The sequence below is a fragment of the Myodes glareolus genome, chromosome 8 (genome assembly GCF_982192425.1).
Source record: "Myodes glareolus chromosome 8, mMyoGla1.1, whole genome shotgun sequence".
In the NCBI taxonomy this organism is placed as follows: Eukaryota; Metazoa; Chordata; class Mammalia; order Rodentia; family Cricetidae; genus Myodes; species Myodes glareolus.
In genome coordinates this window covers 92,404,749-92,412,097 of record NC_142033.1, presented here as the reverse complement: position 1 = coordinate 92,412,097, position 7,349 = coordinate 92,404,749, and the positions used below count along the sequence as shown (strand labels likewise).

At 48.0% G+C, this 7,349-nt stretch overlaps 1 pseudogene; it reads left to right on the top strand.

The window, feature by feature from the left end:
- Window positions 1-2,464: 2,464 nt before the first annotated feature.
- Window positions 2,465-3,487, top strand: LOC148121215 (ADP-ribosylation factor 1 pseudogene; annotated as a pseudogene).
- The last annotated feature ends 3,862 nt before the right edge of the window (window positions 3,488-7,349 follow it).

The following is a 7,349-nucleotide window of genomic DNA, read 5'->3' as shown; positions in this document are numbered from 1 at the left end:
TAGGCGGGACTTCCGGACAGAGAGGTCAAGTGAGAGGTGGAGGAATCTAGGTGTGCAAGAGAGGCTGGTGGAACCCTAGAGAAGTCAGACATACATACAGATCGGAGGTAACCAAGCCACTCGATAGAATGTAGGTTACAGTAAATGGGTATAAGACTGAGGGACAAGCCCCAGCTAAGGCTGGACTTTCATAATTAATAAGAAATCTCTGTGTCATTATTTGGGAGCTGGCTGGAGGGAAAGAAAAAGACTTCATTACAGGATCCCTTGTTCCTTAGTTTCCTTTCTGAGACTGTGATAGAATCTGAAAGGATTTCTGTGGCTCATGCTTCTAGGCCACAGACCTGGGAGGAAGTCAGGGACCCAAGCAGAAACCACAGAGGATACTGCTTCCTGGCTTGCTGGCTGGCTCATGCTAGGTCCTGTCCACAGTGGACTGAGCCACAGAACAATCAAGACAATCTCCAATAGACGTGCCCACAGGCCAATCCGATCTAGGTAATGCCTTCATACAGAGTCTCTCAGACAAATCTAGGTTGTGTCAAGTTCACAATGCTAAATAGGATGCCCCTCCCCTTTATTGGCTTTCTGTTATTTGGTTGGATTTTTAAATTTTTCCTCTATCACTTGAAAGTTTTGCATTCTGTATTTTCTACCCATCCTGAAGCTCATGGTCTTGAGTATTTTGTCCTAAAACCCATGGAAGGTAGCAACACTGCCGGAGAGGCCCCTGAGGCCATGCTAATAGCTCTGAGCACTGACATCACACGCGCTGGTGTGCGCCACTCTCCGGCTCTGGGTATGAAATGCTGGGTGCTGCCAGGCTTGGCGCTTGCACTTGTAATCCTATGCTAGCCCTTGGAAGGTTGAGGCAGGAGGAATGCTCCGAGACCAAGATCAGCCTAGACTATATGTGAGTTCCAGATCAATCTGAAGCTACAGAGTGAGGCCTTGTCTCAGAAAACACAGAACACAAAAGGAGGAGGAAGCGAGGCTGTGTCAGAGGCTGGAGAGGTGCACGGAAATGTCACCAGTGGGTAGCATCCTGGTACAGTCACAGGAAAGGGCTATTGATGGTGAGGCCTGGTGCTGTGTGATTCTCTTTCTTCTGGACTGAAACACTCCCTCTAGGAGGAGGGGTAAGGGAGGAGGGGTAAAGGAGGAGGGAGGCTCTAAGACCCAGGGAACTCAGAAAACTCCAACACTCCAGAAACTTCCCAGGATCGCCTAAGTGCAGAGCTGCTGCGGGGAACAGTGGCTGCTGTGGATCAGGGAGTTCCCAGACACAGCCTTTTTGGGACACCGGGGTGAAATTTTTGGGTGTTATAGCTGCCCTTGTCACCCACACTTTTGTCAGTAACGCCCATAAACTTATTGGTTCATCAAGTTGGACCTGGATGGAATCATTTCTTCAGTCTGTGTCCTGCCTCGGGGAATAGGTGTTTGCTCCCGTCTCCCCAGGGAAAGCTGTGTGATACCCAGTTGGAGGAAGCAGATCCCTGGGGTGTGCCCTGCCTCAGCACCCTCCTGTCTGTCTCTGCTTCCTGGCCACCATGACGTGAGCAGCCCTCCTCAGCTTCGTGTTCTTGCTGCCATGCCGCTAAGCCTCGGGCTTTGCACAGTAGAGCCAGCTGGGCCCTCGCTGGAACTTCTGAAGCTGTGAGCCCAGCTACCCCTCCCCTCTGAGCTTTCTCTTGGGTATTCATTCCAGTGGCAACATTGCTATCTAATTCTGAGAAGGAAGAGAGGGAGGAGAACAAAACACTCGCTTCCTGGTGCTTTTTCCTTGACCAGCGCCCAGCTCATCGGTTTGTGAGGACTGAATGCTCCCACTCATGTACAGCACCGAGTAACAAGCGATAGAACTGATGTTTCCTGCTAGTGCATTCATTTTTACCTTTGAGGAAAAAAAAAGCGATAAATGAATTTTTTGGTTTAGGTGCAAGTGCAGACAGGAAATGAAGAGAAGAGCTAAGCCACTGTCTAAATCTGGGGCATTTTTCTTGCATAGGATTCTAGTATTCTGTCTGGAAATTGCTTTTGTCTAAATGAAAGTTAATAAATTTGAGTCTAAGAAATTAGAAATAAACTAAAAAAAATGAAGAAAAGGGATTATGTAGTGGCATTGCAACAGTATTTTAATAAAGACCGCCTGAAGATCTGAGGATAAAACAGTCCCACTGGTCAGCCTTACAGACCAGGTTATGGTAACCTGCACCTTAAATCTCAGTGACCACACTAGTTGCCATAGAACCTGGGCAGCACACGCCTTTAATGACGGTGATGCACGCCTTCAGTCTCAGCCCTGGAGAGGAATATAAGACAATATAATATAATATAAGGGAGGAGACAGCTCTCAGAGGCAGTCTCCTTCTGAGATTCCAGGAAGCAGGATCGCCATCTCAGACTGAGTTTTTATTAATTGTGCTTCAGGATTAGAGGTTAAAAATAAAAAAAAACAGGCTGGGAGCAGCCGCCGCGGAGGTCTCTGGCCAGTATTGCTTCCACCTGTCCACAAGCATGGGGAATATCTTTGCAAACCTCTTCAAGGGCCTTTTTGGCAAAAAAGAAATGTGCATTCTTATGGTGGGCCTGGATGCTGCAGGAAAGACAACAATTCTATACAAACTGAAGCTGGGTGAAATTGTGACCACCATTCCCACTATTGGTTTCAACGTGGAGACAGTTGAGTACAAGAATATCAGCTTTACTGTGTGGGATGTGGGCGGCCAGGACAAGATCCGGCCACTATGGCGCCACTACTTCCAGAACACCCAAGGCTTGATCTTCGTGGTGGACAGCAATGACAGAGAGCGTGTGAATGAGGCCCGTGAAGAGCTCATGAGGATGCTAGCTGAAGATGAGCTCCGGGATGCCGTTCTCTTGGTGTTTGCCAATAAGCAGGACCTTCCCAATGCCATGAATGCGGCCGAAATCACAGACAAGCTGGGGCTGCACTCTCTACGCCACAGGAACTGGTACATTCAGGCCACCTGTGCAACCAGCGGGGACGGGCTCTATGAAGGACTAGACTGGCTGTCCAATCAGCTCCGGAACCAGAAGTGAACCAGACCCCTCCCTCCCCCTCACTTCCTCTTCTCCGCCCTCCGCTTTCCTCTCATGTGGCAAACGTGCGACTCTGTGGTCCTGAGTGCCAGAAGCTGTCTCCATGGGTTGGTCACAGTGTGCATCGCACCGTGCTGTACATGTGCAGACGTAGCCTGCAGCCAGGTTTTATTTAATGTAAATAGTTTCTGTTTCCACTGAGGCAGTTTCTGATACTCCTATGCAATATTACTTAGCTTTTTTATTGTAAAAAGAGAATCAACTCACTGTCAGTACTGAGAAGGGATTTGGGTGTAGGGGCACCTGGCCTCCGGGAGCCATTGGGCTGTAGACTGGTGTCAGTATCCATTTGGTGGTTGGTTTTTACCCAAACTCAGTGCATTTTTTAAAATAGTTTAAAAAAAAATACAGGACAAGAACACTTGAACACACACAACGGAGACTATGCCTAGTGTAGGTTTTGCAGTAATGGCCTGAATGCTAGTCCATTGGATCACCTGTTTCCCCTGTGGGAACAGAGAGAAGGTGGACACACCACCATCCGCTGCATGGTCACAGTAGAGCCCCCGTGACTCGCCTGTCTTGGGTCACCTGCATTCCATAGCATTGTGCTTGTACTTGTGCTCACATGCTCACCTAGGGGTGGGCTGGGAGCCATTGTGGGGTGCAGGGCCCGGCTTGTATTTGGTGTGTGGCCAGGCCAGGTGGCAGTCTACATACCCAGCTTACTCTTGGGCCCACTTGGACGCGCTGGCAGGAGGCCTGGGTCTCACCAGCAGGAGCGCATACAAGCCGGGAGGGTGGATCCATTCCAGACCCACATCCTGGAGCACCCCCATCTCCATGTGTGAAGTAGCTTTCTCCCTCAGCCTGCAAGGGTCCGATTTGCCATCGAAAGACGACCTCTACTTTCTTCTTTTGTATTTTGATAAACACTGAAGAAGCTGGAGCTGTTAAATTTATCTTGGGGAAATCTCAGAACGGGTTTATTTGGTGTCATGGAACCTCTTACTGCTTTCAATACACAATTAGTAACCAACGGTTTTGTATACTTGTTTTCAGTTTTCATTTCGACAAGCACTGTAATTATAGCTATTAGAATAAAGTCTCTTAACTATTAAAAAAAATAAAAAAAAATAAAAAAAAACATTGGCTATTTGAAGCCAAGGGACTGGAGCTCTCCCTTCAGTGACAGAATGCTTGCTGCAGGAGAGACCCTGGACTCCGTTCCCAGCAGATCTCCACCCAGCTTCAAACCCGGTGTGCGGCACAGCACACTCCTGCCGCACAAGCGTGTGGGAAGTGGAGGCCTAGAGATCAGGAGCTCGAGGTTCTTTTCAACCACAGAGCTGAGTTCAAGTCCAGCCTGGGTACACTAGGTGGGCTGTCCCAAACACCACACACACACACACACACACACAAATGAGGGGAGGGGAAGGGAGAGAGAAAGAACAAAAAGAACCAACAAAATGGATATTTCAAATGAAAGAGTCACAATCTAAGAATCTTTTAAAATAAAAGTTTTGAAACATTGAAACATTTTTTGAAGCAAGTTCTTACCAGGCTGTCCTCATAGCCTCAGATGGCCCCTCCTCCCGAGTGCTGGGGTTCCAGACAGCTACACCCGGCTACGGTCCATACTTTAATGTCAGAGTTACACTCAGATCTGTGCACAATGTCCATCCATGCTCTTGCCCAGTTCCTCCTTCCCCAGGACCCAGCTGTGTGAGTCTGAATCTACCAGATACCTCATGGAAGTGGAGTCCTTTCGTGTCTGGCTTACTAACGTCTTCTGGATTCATCCACACTGTACCATGTTTCAGGATTTCAGTTTTAAGTTTGAAGAGTAATTTCATTTTTATATGCAAATCGTGCATTATCTGAACTTCCATCAACGTATGTTGAGTTGTACCCCGGGTAGGTTTTTGTCAAACTGACACAAGCTATGTTGGAACTTAAGGTTGCAGTTCACACATCCGGATGGCTCTCTGAGCTCAGCGCCCTTTCTGCCTGACTTTATTTGGAGAGTGTCTATCTCTAGACTCCGATGTGACTCCGCACAGAGCACCCTACGAACACCGTGTGACTTAGTGCGTGTTTGCCGCTCTCTTCCCGCGCACTCTAGAGTTTGAACTGGTACATGGCTGACATTTGTCTTCAATCGAGTCTGCACCGCATAGTGGCTGTGACCCCTCCCTTGTTCTCCGTCCTGCCCTCCCCTGTGACTAGCTGTGTGAGCTAGCCCCGTGGCTGCAGCAAACTGAGCTGCCTCACTGACGCTGACTCCCATAAGTTTTTTCACATTGCCCACAGCTGCTTCTGCTCCCTTTGTCCTCCTCGGCTGATGACCAATGATCCTCGAGGAAAAGGGAGACCCCACAAAGCCAGAGTTACAGGGAAAGAAGCTGCTCTGTTGAGAAAAGTACTTCGGATCACTTGTAGGCAAATCTGTGGGGGTATTTTCTTTATTACTTATTGATTTGGGAGGGTCCAGATCACTGGGGTGGTACCACCCATGGGCAGGTGGTCCTGGGGTATAAGATAGCAAGCTGAATACGCCAGGGGAAGTGAGCCAGTAAGCAATGTTCGTTCATGGCCTCTGCTTCAGCTCCTGCCCTGACTTCTCTTCATGCCGTCTTATCTAGCTTTGGCATTGAGGACAGAAAGGACAGCCAATATTTTAGGCCTTGACCTCCAAGGTCAGCCAGGACCCAGGAAACAATGACATCCCCACAAATCACCTTACTTCTCTGATAAGACACCTAGTGTCCTAGTCAGAGAGACACTGAGCTGCCCAGGAGAACTCTAAGCAGGGATGAGAGTCTATGGGAAGGGACCCGGTTCCTGGACTTCCAAGGAAAGCCACGTGTTCAGCAAGACCCTGGGGATGGCAAAACTGGTAGGATGACACTAAGCAGTAATGACACGCACCTTTACTGGCAGGGGTTGGGCAGGGAGGTCTCTGCAAGTTCAAGGCAAACCTGGACTGCGTGTGAGTTCCAGGCCTAGGGCTGCAGTGAGACCTGTTGTCAAAGATTAGCTTCAGCAAAACTCGTACACTCCAGGGTAGGTGCGTGAGGGTTAGAATTATTAAGCAAAAGGAACAGAGGTGTGAGAGAAATAAGACACAGCGGCACAGAGTAGCATCAGGAGGGACAGTCACAGAATAGCATCAGGAGGGACAGTCTGAATCTGCCTCGTTTATTTTCCACACGCTTGTATACTTTACTCCAAAAGGGACAGAGGTGCAACGGGCTTCATTCCCAGGATATAAGAAATAGACTTGAATTCTCCGACCTCTGGTCCAGGTGGATCCACCTCTATATCCAAAACACTGACCAACCACACCCTAGGTCAGAATCTCTCGTTTGAAGCCACAACTTGGAGGGAACAAAAATTAGCTCAAACTCTCTCTGACCTCCAGTCAAGGTGGAACAGGCTCACAACTGTGGGCCCTCACACCCTGTCTCAAAACAAAACAATGATAAAAACCAAATGTGAGTTAAAATATTAGGGTTAAAACAGATCAAAGACACTGAAGGGGCCGGGTCTTGCAGCTAATACCACAGCCTAGCTAATCTGCAAAGCCTTAGCAGAAAACTCATTCTTGCTTTTAATTCTAATTTTTTTTTTTAAACAACAGAGCTAGAGAGATGGCTTAGCAGTTAAGAGCAGTTGCCACTCTTTCAGAGGACCCAGAACCAGGTTCACTTCCCAGCACCCACTATCAGGCAGCTCACAACCGCTGTAACACCAGTTTCAGGGGATCTGCTGCCTCTTCTGGCTGTTGTGGGTACTGCATGCTTGTGAAGCACACACATACAGGCAAACAAACACTCACACGTACAAAATAAAACAAATAGGGGCTAGAGTATTCATTTAGTGGTTAAGAGCACACACTGTTCTTCCAGAGGAGCACAGAAGACTAGGCTTCAAATCCTGGCACCTACATCAGATGGCCCATGACTGCTTGTAACTCCAACTCCAGGGGATCCAACTCCCCTGGGCTACACACACACACACACACACACACACACACACACACACACAGAGAGAGAGAGAGAGAGAGAGAGAGAGAGAGAGAGAAAGAGAGAGAACTAAAAATAGTAAAAGTTTTAAAAAATAAATCTCTTAAAAACTTATGAACCAACCTAATAGGTATTTTTTAATGTTCTATAGCAAAACATAAACAATACAATCTAAATTACATTTGTGAATTGCCTGTGCTTACCAGAACTGGGATTAAGGACGGCCCTCTTCTCCCAGGCTTTAGCATGTTTACT